Source organism: Cyrtonyx montezumae, unplaced genomic scaffold, assembly GCF_038088225.1.
Source record: "Cyrtonyx montezumae isolate F1298 unplaced genomic scaffold, pur_monq_1.0 scaffold_38, whole genome shotgun sequence".
NCBI lineage: Eukaryota > Metazoa > Chordata > Aves > Galliformes > Odontophoridae > Cyrtonyx > Cyrtonyx montezumae.
The window spans coordinates 222334-238056 of NW_027072043.1; the positions used below are offsets into that span (position 1 = coordinate 222334).

The window sequence follows — 15723 nt, forward strand, 5'->3', positions numbered from 1 at the left end:
GAGGACTTCTTGTTGAGACTGGAGGGTGTATTTCTCAGTCTGGAGGGCATCTCTCTCAGATTGGAGGGCATCTCTCTTGGATTGGAGGGCGTCTCTCTCGGATTGGAGGGCATCTAGATTGGACTGGAGAGTCTGATTGTCAACTAAAAGAATCCCTTTCTGGATCAGGATACTGTCCCTTTCGGCTCGGAGACTCTCTCGCTCTATTTCAGAAACTCTATGCCTCTCTGGGATAGTATTGAATAAGGCCCGGTAAGCATCAGCCAGACCCCAAATAATTTGGGCCTCCTCAGATCTGTTTGAGCCGCAACATCCCTGTCTCAAATATCTGCTTAAGTTCTCAGGATCTTGCAGGTGTTCAGGAGAAAAGTTCCGTGACACCGGTGATGCCCATTTCTCTAAAGTCTCTCCTAAGTCCCTCCAAACTCCCTGCCAGTCAGTATTCTCTGGCTCTGGGGAGGGTTTTCTCAAAATATTATAAATACAAATACTGAGTAAAAGTACATTCAGGGAGACTGACACCACAATCATTACGAGCATTGGATGGGCATTCAGAAAATGCATAATGAATTCAAAGGAGAGGCCAGGAGTCTGTTTAAAAATCACAAGTTCCATAGAGTTAGCAACTTCATCTGGAGTTACTCCCTCTGGAACTGAATGCCACATCATATACAAAAGCCAGGTATGTATTTCCATCAGTGTTTTTAGTTTATCATATAGAGACCAAGCTCCGTGGATCGGACTGGCAAACTTAATTAAGTCCCAGTACGTTCTGAGCATTACAAGGGAAAAACCGATGAAATGCAGTCCCTTTAAGACCAGTTTAAAAAGAGAAAGCATTTTATTTTTCCTTTTTTTTTTTTTTTTTTTTTTTTTTTTTTTTTTTTTTTTACTAGAACTAGCTGGCAGTACCCAAAAAGTTTACAAATATCCCAGGACAACTGGCAGTACGCCCAGACTTCAAGGTCGTGTTTTGCCGTACAGCACCAACAGTACAGATAAGCCTGCTAACGAGAGACAGAGATTCACTCTTAAAAGTATATCTCTGCCCGGCTAGCTCAGTTGATAGAGCATGAGACTCTTAATCTCAGGGTCGTGGGTTCGAGCCCCACATTCGGCTCCAAAAATGTCAATGGTTCACGGGCAGGTTCGGCCCGGTTCCGTGACGATTGGTGCGGGGGACCCATGGACCCACGCCCAGGGAAAGGGGAAGGGGGAAAGGGAGAAGGGAAAAGGGAGATGAGCATAGGAACAAAACAGCGGCAATGATCTGAGGAGGAAAGCTAATTTACTAAATAAGATAGCAGAAAGCAAAATAACACAATATAATACCATATAATTGGAATTAAAGCTTATAAATCAAATAAAATGAGCAAGAGAGAGTGTCCGATAAACCGAAGGCCTTACGCTAACGCTGAAGGCAGATGGCAGCGAGCACCCACTGCTGAGTCGATCCCAAAGGAAAGAGAGTGTCCCGTGACCGCAGACAGTTTTTATCTTTCCCTCTGAGTGTAAACACGTAAGAACGCAAAGCATCGCAAAGTCCTCTGGGGAATGGAGTTCTTCTTCTCTTCTGAGACAGACATACCTGGAACTATCGATGATCCATGGAGCTGGAGCATTAACTCTTTAACTCTAAATGCACTACATGATGTTCTGATGTGGAATACCAGTACCAAAAATCATAAAACCATGACATTCCACCCCTTATTCCACATCACTACATCATGTTTGATATATATAGAAGAACAATGATTAACATGCATTAAATACACACACACAACGTATATATGTATGTACATGGAATTACCGACTGCACTCCCCTAACATCACATTCCCTTGTGGTACACACTGAACATCCCCATTTTTCAACATCACCCACCAAGTGGACCCAGGTCCCTGAGCAAAGACAGTTCCACGGAGAGGTTTTCTCTTTCCGGAAGCTGGAGGGACCCAAACCGCAATTCCCGACATGCTCCTCACATGTACTACAGGGACCTTATCTCCCTCTACAGTAGGTAGAGATCTGGATTGGGCCGGACCATCGCGATTGATGGATTCTCGAGTGTTGAACAACCAGGTGGCTTCTGCCAAGTGCTTCTCCCAGTGCTTAAATGTACCGCCACCCATTGCTTTCAACGTGGTTTTTAACATCCCTTTGTACCTTTCAATTTTACCAGAAGCTGGTGCGTGATAGGGGATATGATAAATCCACTCGATGCCTTGAGCTTTAGTCCAAATATTTACAAGAGAATTTTTGAAATCAGTCCCATTATCGGACTCAGTTCTCTCTGGTGTGCCATGTCGCCATAGGACTTGTTTCTCGAGCCCTAAGATGGTGTTTTGGGCGGTAGCATGGGGTACTGCATATGTTTCAAGCCACCCAGTAGTTGCCTCTACCATGGTGAGCACATAACGCTTACCATTGCGAGATCGTGGCAAGGTGATATAATCAACCTGCCACGCTTCCTCATATTTATACTTTTGCCATCGCCCTTCCCCCCAAAGTGGTTTCATCCTCTTCGCTTGTTTAATTGTGGCGCACGTCTCACAGTCATGGATAACCTGTGCAATAGCATCCATAGTTATGTCCACCCCTCGGTCTCTAGCCCACTTCTATGTTGCATCTCGTTCAGATTGGACGGCATCTTGCTGAGATTGGAGACCGTCTTGTTGTGGACAGCCTTGCAGATGTAGCAGAGGCCTGGCTCAGCAGAAAATGTCATGCTCACCAGATGCAACTAGTCACGCACTGAGCTCATCCTCATGCTCAGAATTGGCCAATCATAGGCAAGGACAATATGACTTTGCACGAGATTAAGGAAGTGATAGTAGGCTTCTTGGCTAGCAATTTAGGGAGTAGAAACCACAGAAACGGCAAGACAGGAACCAAGCCTCAGCCAGTCCGGAGCTCAGGTTTTGTAATATGCATGAGCCTCATTAGGAGCTTTAACATAAATATATGCGCTTTGCTGAATAAAGGTGAGACATTGTGATCAACATTTGGTCGTTGTATGTCTCCCGCAGCGCCGACAAATGGTGACCCCGACGTGGTTTACAACAGACCCCTGCGGATCAGGACCCATGGGAGGACGGCGTAAGGAAACGGGCGGGTCCCTAAGCAGCAGGGACGGTGAAAGCACCGAGTACAAGAAACTTAAGGGGACGGCAACTGCATCCCCTGCCTGGAGTCGCACCTCAGGACAACTCTGTGAGACCTGACCGATACGGGCTGCCAAACCTTGCAAGGCTGTAACAGCGCTGACTGAGTTGACATGGAAAGGCAAGCAGCTTATCAATTATTTACTAAGTTTCTAGAAAGATGGGGGTAAAGGGGATTGATTTGAAAAAGGAACTACCTGATTTACTAACTTATGGACAGGGGTTAGGATGCTTCACAAACCCACACCTAGAACATGAGTTAACAGAATGGCATACGCTCGGTGATCTGCTATGGCAGGCTACACTGGATGATGATAAGACAGCTAGAAAATTAGGGAAGCTCTGGAAGGTAATACAGAATGAATTGTTGCAAGTACAGGCAGAAAAGCGTGCGGCAGATCAGGCAAAAGGGGTTTCTCAACATAATGAGAAATACGACAGTAGTGAGCTATGGCAGCCTTGGGGTCCACCTTCAGTACATACCCTTTTCTTACCTGCAGATGGACCCGGAGCCCCCTTGGCAACGGGTTCCCCTCAAAATCTGTCTGACACTACGGTGCCCAGTGCCCTGTCTGAGGTGGACCCTTTGCGTATGGACCCTAAGTCCGAGGGTGTGGAGGAGCCCATCCCTGGGGCAGAGGGCGATCTGGCAGAGGAGATCGCAAGACAGCACCAAGAGGCTTGGGCTACCCTAGTCAGAGATTGCTTGGAAAAGGGGGATGGGGCAGTTTCCAAGGGTCTACAGGAAGTAGCATGTCCAGTGGTCTACACCCCGGCGGCGAGTGGAGGGATCCAGGCGACCATCCAGCCCCTTGACTGGAAACTCATGTCACAATTAAGAGCCACTGTTAGCCAGTGTGGAGTCACGAGTGAGCCTGTCAGGCAGATACTTGATCTTTTATGGAGTTCACAACTTCTATTGCCAGGGGATATAAAGAGTTTGGCTAAGCTAATTTTTACTCAGCATCAGCAAATGTTGTTTGTGGCTCATTGGCAGGAATTTGCACAAGGCAGTATTGCAGTCCAACGGCAACCAGGAGATCCGCTCCACGGAGTGATGTTGGACGAACTATTAGGAGTAGGAGCATTCACTAGGATCGAAGCCCAGGCGTTAGCTGGACCTGATAAGATACAGGAGTCGATGCGTCTAGCGCGACAAGCGATAGCAAAAATCAAGGCGCCCGGAGGCGTCCCGTTATATATGGGTATTCAACAGGGACGAGGGGAAGATTTGGGGACTTCTATTGATAGACAGGCAGCAGCTATTGACCAGGCAGGGGTCCCCGACTATATGAAAGGAGCAATGTTGAAACAGTGTGCACTTCAGAATAGTAACGCTAGTACCAGGAATATATTAAATACACCTGGGAGTAGCTGGACAATAGAAGAAGCCCTGGAAAGGATGGCTCACATACCAACGGGGCCCCATGAATTTATCGTCAACGCAATACGAGATTTAGGGGAGGGATTGAAAGCTCAGGCGCAAGCCATGAAAAGATCCAACATGCCCCACCCTGGAAATATCTGGGCCTTACATTGACGGATACAATTGTTTCCCCACAAAAACTACAACTCAGGACTCAACTCAGAAATCTGAATGATGCTCAAAGACTTCTAGGAGACTTGCAGTGGTTGCGTCCCGTCACTGGTATTCCCAGTGAGTTACTGGAATCCCTACGGCCACTTCTCAAAGAAATCGACCCAGCGGCACCGATCCATCCAACGAAGGATCAGCAGCAGGTTCTTCGTTAAATTACCACCGGTATCGCCTACACCTGTGTCTCTTGTCGGGACCCAGATCTTATAGGTTCATAGGTTCATAAGGTTGGAAAGGACCTACAAGATCATCTAGTCCAACCATCCTCCTATCACTATCCCTACCCAACTACTAAATCAAATCCCTTAGCACCTCATCTAAACGCTTCTTGAACAGCGCTAGGGATGGTGCCTCAACCACCTCCCTAGGCAGGCCATCCCAGTGCCTGACCACTCTTTCAGAGAAAAAAGATTCCTCAAATCTAATCTAAATCTTCCCCAGGGCAACATCTGGCCATTCCCTCTCGTCCTGTCATTAGTCATCTGGGAGAAGAGGCCGACCCCCTCCTTACCACAACCCCCCTTCAGGAAGTGGTAGAGTGCAATAAGGTCTCCTCTGAGCCTCCTCTTCTCCAGACTAAACAACCCCAGCTCCCTCAGCCGCTCCTCATAAGACTTGTGCTCCAGACCCCTCCCCAGTTTTGTTGCCCTTCTCTGAACACGCTCCAGGGCCTCAATGTCCTTCTTGTAGTGAGGGGCCCAAAACTGAACACAGTACTCGAGGTGCGGCCGTACCAGAGCTGAGTACAGGGGGATGATCACCTCCCTGCTCCTGCTGGCTGCACTATTTCTAATACAGGCCAGGATGCCGTTGGTCTTCTTGGCCACCTGGGCACACTGCCGGCTCATGTTGAGCCGAGCATCAACCAACAAACCCAGGTCCTTTTCCTCTCTCCATTCTTCAAGCCATTCTGCCCCAAGCCTATAGCATTGCATGGGGTTATTGTGGCCAAAGTGCAGGACCCGGCACTTGGTCTTATTGAACCTCATCCCATTTTGCTCAGCCCAGCTGTTCAGCCTATCCAGATCCCTCTGAAGGGCCTCCCTACCCTCAGGCAGTTTGACACATCCTCCCAACTTGGTGTCATCTGCAAACTTACTGAGGGTACACTCAATTCCCTCATCTAGGTCATCAATAAAGATATTAAAGAAGATGGGCCCCAAATCTGACCCTTGGGGGACACCACTCATAACAGGACGCCAGCTGGACTTAACTCCATTCACCACTACCCTCTGGGCACGGCCCTCCAGCCAGTTCTCCACCCAGAGAAGAGTGAACCTGTCCACACCATGGGCTGCCAGTTTTCTTAGGAGAATACTGTGGGAGACCGTGTCGAAGGCCTTGCTGAAGTCCAGGTAGACTACATCAACAGCCTTTCCCTCATCTACCTGTCTGGTCACCCAGTCATAGAAGGAGATGAGGTTGGACAAGCACGACCTGCCCTTTGTGAACCCATGCTGGCTGGGTCTGATCCCTTTATTGCCATGCACGTGTCGTGTGATCTCCCTCAAGATCATCTGCTCCATAACTTTCCCTGATACCGAGGTCAGGCTGACAGGCCTGTAGTTCCCCGGGTCTTCCTTACGGCCTTTCTTGTAGATGGGAGTCACATCGGCAAGCCTCCAATCTTGTGGGACCTCTCCAGATAACCAGAAATGCTGATAGATGGCAGAAAGTGGCTCGGCAATCACCTCTGCCAGCTCCCTCAGCACCCTTGGGTGGATCCCATCTGGCCCCATGGACTTGTGGCAGTTCAGATGGAGGAGAAGATCTCTGACCGTCTCTGCTTGGATCACAGGGGGTGAACTATGCGCCCTATCCTGGAAAATGTCTCAGCAAGAGGCGATCGCCGGCTGCCCTGCTCTCGAGGGCAGCATGTCCCTTTTCATCTCATCCTTTTGCTTTGTGCTGCTAACCCAGCTGTACATGTGACCTCCTCACATCAAAGCTCTCTGGGAAGCATGGTTTTTTATCACATTTAAAGTGGTAGTGTCACAGGGGTGGGTTAACACACCCTCATCTGACACAGCCCTTGACAAGAAGAACAAAGCAAAACAAGCAAGCATACAAACAAAACCCACCCTAGTCGTCTTTGCAACACTGCTAAACGGATCCTTCCAAAAGTTCTCACTTTGGTCCCACTCAGGGCTAAGTAAAGCTTCCTTATGATGCCTCAGCTTAACTTAACATCAGTGGGAACCTGTTTGCTATGCCCGCCTTAAAGGTTGGAGACTTCCAGAAAAAATGACTCTTAGCTTTAATCCCACGACCACCAGTCAGTATCAACCCCTCCTTTTTCATCATTACAAACTGCCTTTGATCTTACACACACCTCTCCTGGCTACAAAAGACCCCATTCTGAAATTGAATTTTTCCCTCTAATTCCTCCAGTCAATCTCGGTCAATTAATAACTTGGTGTTAGAAATGCTCTAAATCAAGAATTTTGGGTTAGGCAAAAATCTCAGTGGTAGCAGCAAATTTATTCATTATTGCAAGATTGGGAACACACCCCCTGCTGACAAGGGAGAAATTTCGCAACTCGTCAGTGAAATCCATTCGTTATATACCCTGGGTCTGACGCAGGCAAACCTGTCCTGGCACTCTCTGGCTGAGCATCTCAGGCTCTCAGACTTCTGATACAATTACTACATACATTTCCATACAATGCCTGTTATCAATCCCCCTCCTTCCCCCCCCTATAGTCAGGTATGATTCCATGACCTGTACTTTTTACGATGGTAGGAGGACAATACATTCAATAATTTTTCACGAGTCCCATCCTTTACCAGGATTTCCGCTACACAATCTAATTCCCTTTCCCTAGTGCCAATGCCAATTTTACATAGGTGTCACGGTGTTATCTGTGACAGTGACCCAAGGGAAACCGAGAAGGGAGAGAGGAGAGAAAAAGAAACTGCGTCAGTGGCCACGCAGCTGCCCGAGCAGAGCCGCGCTCCGGGAGGGGGATGGGGAAACAGTGGGAAGAGATGGGTCTACAAGAAAACAACGGCACGATCTGAGAAGGAACGGTAACTTTACTAAATCTAATAAAATTGAACAATTGAGAGAGAGATAAAAATTTCCAAACCAAAAGCTGTGAGCTTACGTTAAGGAGGACCTGCAGGGGAAGCACACGTGCTGAACCTCCACGGAAGCCCAGAGGAACGCGCCCAGACCGAGCGCCGCCTGCATCCGGTGCGGAGCTCCGCCCCTCCCCTCTGCTGCTCCGACAGCATTAACTCCTTCACTGCTGCATGATGCTCTGATGTGGAATACCGGCCTCAAAACCACAAAAACACAACATTCCACCCCTTATTCCACATCATCACATCATGCTTAACACACATCTATACATAACCAAACAGTAATAACATGAGTTACATAGAGACATATATATATATACATACATACACACGTAATTACAGACTGCATTCCCCCAGCATCAAATTCCCTTGTGGGACACACTGGACGTCCCATTTTTATCCATTACCCACCAGGTGCACCCAGGTCCCTGTGCAAAAACGGTTCCACGGAGGGGTTTGCCCTTTCCAGAGGCTGGAAGGACCCACACCGCTTTTCCCAACATGCTCCTCACATGTACCACAGGGACCTTGTCTCCCTCTATGGTCTGTAGGGAGCTGGACTGTGTAGGACCCTCTCGGTTGACTGATCCCCTAGTGTTGACCAGCCAGGTGGCTTCTGCCAGATGCTTCTCCCAGTGCTTGAATGTCCCACCACCCATTGCTCTCAACGTGGTTTTTAACAACCCGTTGTAGCGCTCGATCTTACCAGCAGCTGGTGCATGGTAGGGGATATGGTAGATCCATTCAATGCCGTGTTCTTTGGCCCAGATATCCACAAGAGAATTTTTGAAATGGGTCCCATTATCGGACTCAATTCTCTCTGGAGTGCCATGCCGCCACAGGACTTGTCTCTCGAGCCCTAAGATGGTGTTTCGGGCGGTAGCATGGGGTACTGCGTATGTCTCAAGCCACCCAGTGGTCGCCTCCACCATGGTGAGCACGTAACGCTCACCATCGCGAGTTTGTGGTAAGGAGATATAATCAACCTGCCACGCCTCCCCATATTTATACTTTTCCCATCGCCCTTCCTGCTAGAGGGGTTTCATCCTCTTGGCTTGTTTAATTATGGCACATGTGTCACAGTCATGGATAACCTGTGCAACGGCATCCATAGTTAAGTCCACCCCTCGGTCTCTAGCCCTCTTATAGGTCGCATCCCTTCCTTGATGGCCTGAGGTCTCATGGGCCCACCGAGCTAAAAATAGCTCTCCTTTGTTCTGCCAGTCCAAATCGATCTGAGACACCTCAATTCTGGCAGCTCGATCTCCCTGATGGTTATTTCTCTGCTCTTCAGTAGCTCGAATCTTGGGCACATGAGCATCTACATGGTGCACCGTTACACCCAAACTTTTTGTTCGGGCAGCAATGTCTTTCCACAGTTCAGCAGCCCAAATAGGTTTACCCTTCCGTTGCCAGTTTTCCTCTTCCCACTGCTGCAACCACCCCCATAAAGCATTTGCCACCATCCAAGAGTCAGTATAAAGATATAGCATGGGCCACCTCTCCCGTTCAGCCACATCTAAGGCCAGCTGGACGGCCTTTACCTCCGCAAATTGGCTTGACTCTCCTTCTCCTTCGGTGGCCTCTGCAACTCGTCGTGTGGGGCTCCACACAGCAGCCTTCCATCTGCGATGCTTCCCAACGATACGACACGATCCATCAGTGAAGAGGGCATATGTCTTTTCATTCTCTGGTAGTTCGTCATATGGTGGGGCCTCTTTAGCACGTGGTATCTCCTCTGATGGGGATGTTCCAAATTTCTTGCCTTCAGGCCAGTCCATGATCACCTCCAGGATTCCAGGACTGTTGAGGTTCCCCATCCGAGCTCGCTGTGTAATCAGTGCAATCCACTTACTCCAGGTGGCATCGGTAGCATGATGGGTGGGGGGAACCTTTCCTTTGAACATCCAATTCAGCACTGGCAGTTCAACACTGGCAGAGTGTAGCACTCCTCTGAACCCCTGTACGCTCTGCTCCAAAATATAAGGGGTCGGCCTCGGGTCTCCCCAGAGGCTCTTTGCCTCAGACTCCAAGTGGGACCTTTCTCTCCATCAGAAGTGTAGAGGATGTTTTTCACATCCTGTCCCAACCGTACTGGCCCCTGGGCCACAGCACGGGCTATCTCCTGCTTAATTTGCTCAAAGGCCTGCTGCTGCTCAGGACCCCATGCAAAATTATTCTTTTTCCGAGTCACTTGATAGAGGGGGCTTACTATGAGGCTGTAGTTTGGGATGTGCATCCTCCAAAAACCTACTACACCCAGAAAAGACTGTGTCTCTTTCCTGATTGTGAGTGGTGACATACTGGTGATTTTGTCAATCACATCTCCTGGAATGTGACGACGTCCATCTTGCCATTTTACTCCCAGGAATTGAATTTCTTGGGCAGGTCCCTTCACTTTGTTCCGTTTAAGAGCAAAACCAGCACCCAGAAGAATTTGGATTATTCGCTCTCCTTTTTTAAAAACTTCCTCTGCTGTATCACCCCACACAACAATGTCATCAATGTACTGGAGGTGCTCAGGTGCCCCACCCTGTTCCAGTGTGGTTTGAATCAGCCCATGGCAGATGGTTGGGCTGTGTTTCCACCCCTGGGGCAAACGGTTCCAGGTGTACTGAACGCCCCTCCAGGTGAAAGCAAACTGTGGTCTGCACTCTGTGGCCAAAGGAATAGAAAAGAATGCATTGGCAATGTCAGTGGTGGCATACCACTTGTCTGCTTTTGACTCCAGTTCGTACTGCAGCTCCAACATATCTGGCACAGCAGCACTCAGTGGGGGTGTGACTTCATTCAGGCCACGGTAATCTACCGTCAGCCTCCATTCTCCACTGGCTTTACGCACCGGCCATATGGGGCTGTTAAACGGTGAGTGAGTCTTGCTGATCACTCCCTGGCTCTCTAGCTGACGGATCAAGTTATGAATGGGGAGCAAGGAATCCCTGTTGGTGCGGTACTGCCGTCTGTGCACCGTTTTTGTAGCGATAGGTACCTGCTGCTCTTTCACTTTCAGTACCCCCACAACAGACGGATCTTCTGACAGGCCAGGTAAAACAGACAGCTGCTGAATGTTGTCTGCATCTACAGCAGCTATTCGAAAAGCCCATTGGTATCCCTTGGGATCCTTGAAATGTCCCCTTCTGAGATAGTCAATACCGAGTATGCATGGAGCCCCCTGTCCAGTCACTATGGGATGCTTCTGCCAGGTTTTACCGGTGAGGCTTATTTCTGCCTCCAACACAGACAGTTCCTGAGAACCCCCAGTCACTCCAGAAATATGAATCAACTCTGTCCCTTTATAACTCGAGGGCATCAGAGTGCACTGTGCACCAGTGTCCACCAGTGCCTTATCTCTTTGTGGCTCTAATGTGCCAGGCCATCTAATCCACACAGTCCAATACACTCTATTATCCCTTTCCCTCCCCTGGCTGAGAGCAGGGCCCCTCTATTGGTTACCTGCAGTGACGGGAGCAATTTCATTGGTGGCTGATCTCTGCTGTAGTTCTCTCACCCGTGCTCGCAGTGCAGGAGTTGGTTTTTTATGCCACTTCCTCATGTCCTCTCCGTTTTCTCGTAAGAAGCTCCACATGGCCACACGTGACATGATGTTACTGCCGTCATTTGCTCGTGCAGAGGGGCGGTTGCCTTTGGTGGCCGAGACTCTCAACAGTTTGATCAATTGCTTCATCAGATTCTTCGGGTCATGCTCGTCTTCATCAGGTGTTTCCAATACTGACACAGGTTCATCCCTATTCATCAGTAATGACAGTCCCTCCAGTATAGTTTTCTTTATCTCACCTACTTCTTCTGCTACTATAGCTGCAATGGAAGCACGTGATGGTAGAAACTGTTGTTCAAAGTTTTGGAGTGTAATAGTCAATTCATAAACTGGGAGTCTTCACATTGCACCAGTGTACTCGCGTACCTCTCTGGTGCTGTTTTTCAGAGCTTGCGATATACATCAGGTGTGCAACTTACTCTATCAGGATCACGGTCCTGGTGTGGATTGTTAGGGACGAAATTGGGATCATACAGCATCTCTACTACGGCTGTTTCTCTCAAAAATTGGATGCCTTTCTCCACGGTGTTCCACCTTTCCACCTTAGGCTCCAGATCCTCTTTGTAAGGGTATCTCTCCTTTACAGCCACTAGTACTCGTTCCCAGAGGGTAGCGACTCCATTCAGACATCTGCCAATTCCTCTGTCGATAGCTGGGTCTCGGGCAATGCTTGCCAGTTGGCGGGCTTCGCTGCCATCTAGGGACACGCTGCTGGCACCGCTGTCCCAACACCGCAGCAACCAGGTGACAATAGATTCACCCGAGCGCCGTACAAACTCCTTTCTTGAACCTTGTATTTCAGTCATCTTTAGGGGCTGATGAGTAGTGGTAACAGTGACTCCATCATCATCGCTGTCTTCTCCATGTCTCTCACTTATCTTAGTGGCCTTTTTAGGTGGTGGTGGTGGTGGTGGTGGTGCTGAGGAGGGCCCCTCGCCTGGATCTTCCTTTTTTTTCTCTGCTTCTTCTTTCCGTTCTAGGCGCGAGGACGGCCGTGTCCATTTCTGGCCTTCCACAGGGGCAACCGACACTGATACCGGTGCTTCCTGTGATTGGTCAGGTCTAACTTGGAGGTTTTCGTTTTTGCTTTGGACCTTGGTTTGGAAACCATTTCTCTCCAGAACATCAATTATAGCTCGATAAGCACAAGCCAGACCCCAAACAATACATTCCTTCTCAGACCGTCCTGAGTCCCATGACTCCTTACCTAAACACTCACTGAATTTCTCAGGGTCCCACAGGTGCTCAAGATCAAAACTGCATAACACCGGGGGTCCCCACGCTTCTAATTTCTTTCCTAATTTTTTCCACCTTCCCTGCCATTCAACACTCTCTTGTTTTGAGGAACGCTCCCTCCACATGATGTAAATTACTATTGCAGAGAGTGCATGCAGAAAAACAGATAACACAGTTGCCAGGCTGACATCCTGAATATAGGTAAAGACCTGAAAAGAGTAACTGGAAACCGTTCCAAATGCCGCATAATCTGTCACGTTAGCCAGGGTATTTAGGCAGGAGGCATGTAACCCCCTCAGCACACTAAAGTAGCTGTATATCCACACTACTCCGGTGCTGAACACGAGGAGCTTAAAAAGAAGCCAGCATGCTGTAAGGTACATGAAAAACCTTAGTCCACTCTGCACCAGATTTACAATGGAGTGCCAATACTGCGCTGCCCGCATTCTCCACCAATAATTGTCACGGTGTTGTCCGTGACAGTGACCCAAGGGAAACCGAGAAGGGAGAGGGGAGAGAAAAAGAAACTGCGTCAGTGGCCGCGCGGCCGCCCGAGCAGAGCCGCGCTCCGGGAGGGGGAGGGGGAAACGGCGGGAAGAGATGGGTCTACAAGAAAACAACGGCACGATCTGAGAAGGAACGGTAACTTTACTAAATCTAATAAAATTGAACAATTGAGAGAGAGAGATAAGAATTTCCAACCCAAAAGCTGTGAGCTTACGTTAAGGAGGACCTGCAGGGGAAGCACACGTGCTGAACCTCCACGGCAGCCCAGAGCAACGCGCCCAGACCGAGCGCCGCCTGCATCCGGTGCGGAGCTCCGCCCCTCTGCTGCTCCCCCAGCATTAACTCCTTCACTGCTGCATGATGCTCTGATGTGGAATACCGGCATCAAAACCACAAAACCACAACAGATTCCCAGTGTGTCCTGGTGGATGCCCTGCTGGACTTGTGAGATTCGGATCTCGTCGAGGCTCGGAGAATTTCAAAGCTCGGAGAAGTCCTCTAGATGCCACTGTGATGCGGCACGAAGCCGACGTGGAGGCACACAGAAGGTTTTGGAACCCGCCTTGGATGTGAGTTTTTCCAAACACTATTCCTAATAGCGGGAAACACTGGGCATTTCTCCAGCTTCAGCTCCGTGGAAGAGCTCTGCTCTTCATTCTGTATCTGTGCGTGACCTATGTGCTAGGGCCCGGGCTGCGTGGATGCCTCAGTTCCACAGAAAACCAGGTAGTAGCTGGGCGGGCTTTAAGGTTCCTTCCTTCAAGAGTCCACCAGCTCCCACACTCTCCCTCTTCGTATTTGATTCATTGGCTTCGATTCCAATTCAATGGTGCTATACCGTTTTCTTTGGCATTCGGTGTCTTATTTCAGAAGTGAGTTCTCCTCCTCCGATCGTTGCCGCTGCCGTTGCGATGCGGGATTTGGGGAAAAGGGGAAGGAGGGAACGTGCAGTGAAGGTGGGGGGTTAAGGGCAGAGGTGGGAAAATGCGGGAGTGATGCTCCGGCTTATTTCCAGCTGAGTTAAACTCTCCTGCATGCAGAGATCTGTGGGAGAGTGCCAGAAGTGCTGTACCAAAGCATCTTCACTTCCTCCATTTTGACTTGATCTGTTTTACTCATTTGCGATAAAAAAAACGAAGCAAAGAAACCAACCCTAAATAAGTAAATAAATAAGAAAATAAATAACAGCACAACTTTTCTTTCTGGATTTGATTTAATTCTATGCTCGGTTGTGTCCAAATGGTAGGTTTTACTATCCCCACTCACACAAGAAACCTCAGCTGTAATTCTGAGGGCTGCTCTGAAAGTAATGCCTCCCACACTGTGATGTCGGCCCACAGCTCCAAAAGCACATGGTGGTGGTGTGGCAGTAAACAGTGAACCTTTCCAATCGTATTCCATTCCATTTTGTTGCTGATCTTTATGAAATAGTGCTGTTGTGCTCCTTATGTCCATGATAGTTTCTTTAGCAATAAATAGGAGCCAGGAAGGCAGAAAGAAAGAGGTGTGGGACGGACAGAGGGGAGATTTGGGGTGGGGGAGAGAGTAAAAGCGGGATGTGGCAGAAACGAGCTCCGGGAGTAGGGAATGGAGAGAGCCGGGATGGAAAGAGGGGAGGTTTGGGGTGGGAGAGGGGGGAACTGAGGGCGAGGTGGGGAAGAGGAGCGATGGGAGGCAGCAAAGAGGAAGAAGGAGGAATCTGCAGTGAGAGAGGATAGCACCGGGAATAGGGAAAGGGGAGAGCCACAGCGGGAGAGCTGGGAATGGGGATCGGGTTATAGGGATGGGGAGAGAGTTCAGGGGTGGAGGAAAGGGGAGAGCCGGGGTGGGAGAGCGGAGCAGTGCAGTGGGAGAAGGGAGCTCCGGGAACAGGGGACTGGGAGAGCTGGGAAAGGAAGCGGGGCGGTTTGGGGTGAGAGAGTGGGGCACCGGGACTACGGAACGGGGTCTCGGAAATTGGGAAGGAGCACTGGGGTGGCAGTGGTGAGAAATGAGATGAGAAAAGCTCCTTTTATTTTTTAATTCTTATTATATTTTATATTTTTATTTCTTTGGGGTTTTTAATATATTATTAATTTGCTTTTATTTTAAGGCAAGTTGCAAGTGTCTTTAACACTTCCTGTGCTCTGTGACTCTTCTCATCCTGGAGCTGAGTTTCAGGCAGTCAGCCCACCTCCTCCAGCGGTGCCTGCGGCTCAGGTTGTGCTCCTTCTGCCCTCGGGCTGTGTTTCGTTCTCGTTCTGTTCGCATCCTGCTGCTGATCGCTGAACTTCCCAAGCTCTTGCGTGAAGAAAGCCAGCTGCAGTGTGAAAACAGACCGCTCCCCTTCACACGCAACCTGAGTTTGCTCACTCTCCCGGTGCTACTGCTGTCACTGCTGAGCGTGGCTTGCAGCTGTTGCAGCTCCTCCTGGAGGAAGCAGATCTGCCAGTGGAATTGAGGGGTGTTATGGTTTTATGATTTTTGTTGTATTGTTGATATTCCACATCATAACATCATGTGGTGTATTGGGAGTTAGAGAGTTAATGCTCCAGCTCTGTGGATCGTCAATAGTTCTGGGTGTACCTGTCTCAGAAGAGAA

The 15723-nt window shown here is 49.2% G+C and overlaps 1 non-coding gene across 1 annotated transcript; it reads left to right on the top strand.

Annotated features, from left to right (window-relative positions):
• The first annotated feature begins 1047 nt into the window (after positions 1–1047).
• TRNAK-CUU (transfer RNA lysine (anticodon CUU)) lies at positions 1048–1120 on the top strand. The gene has a single exon. It is a non-coding gene; the product is annotated as a tRNA-Lys (tRNA).
• The last annotated feature ends 14603 nt before the right edge of the window (positions 1121–15723 follow it).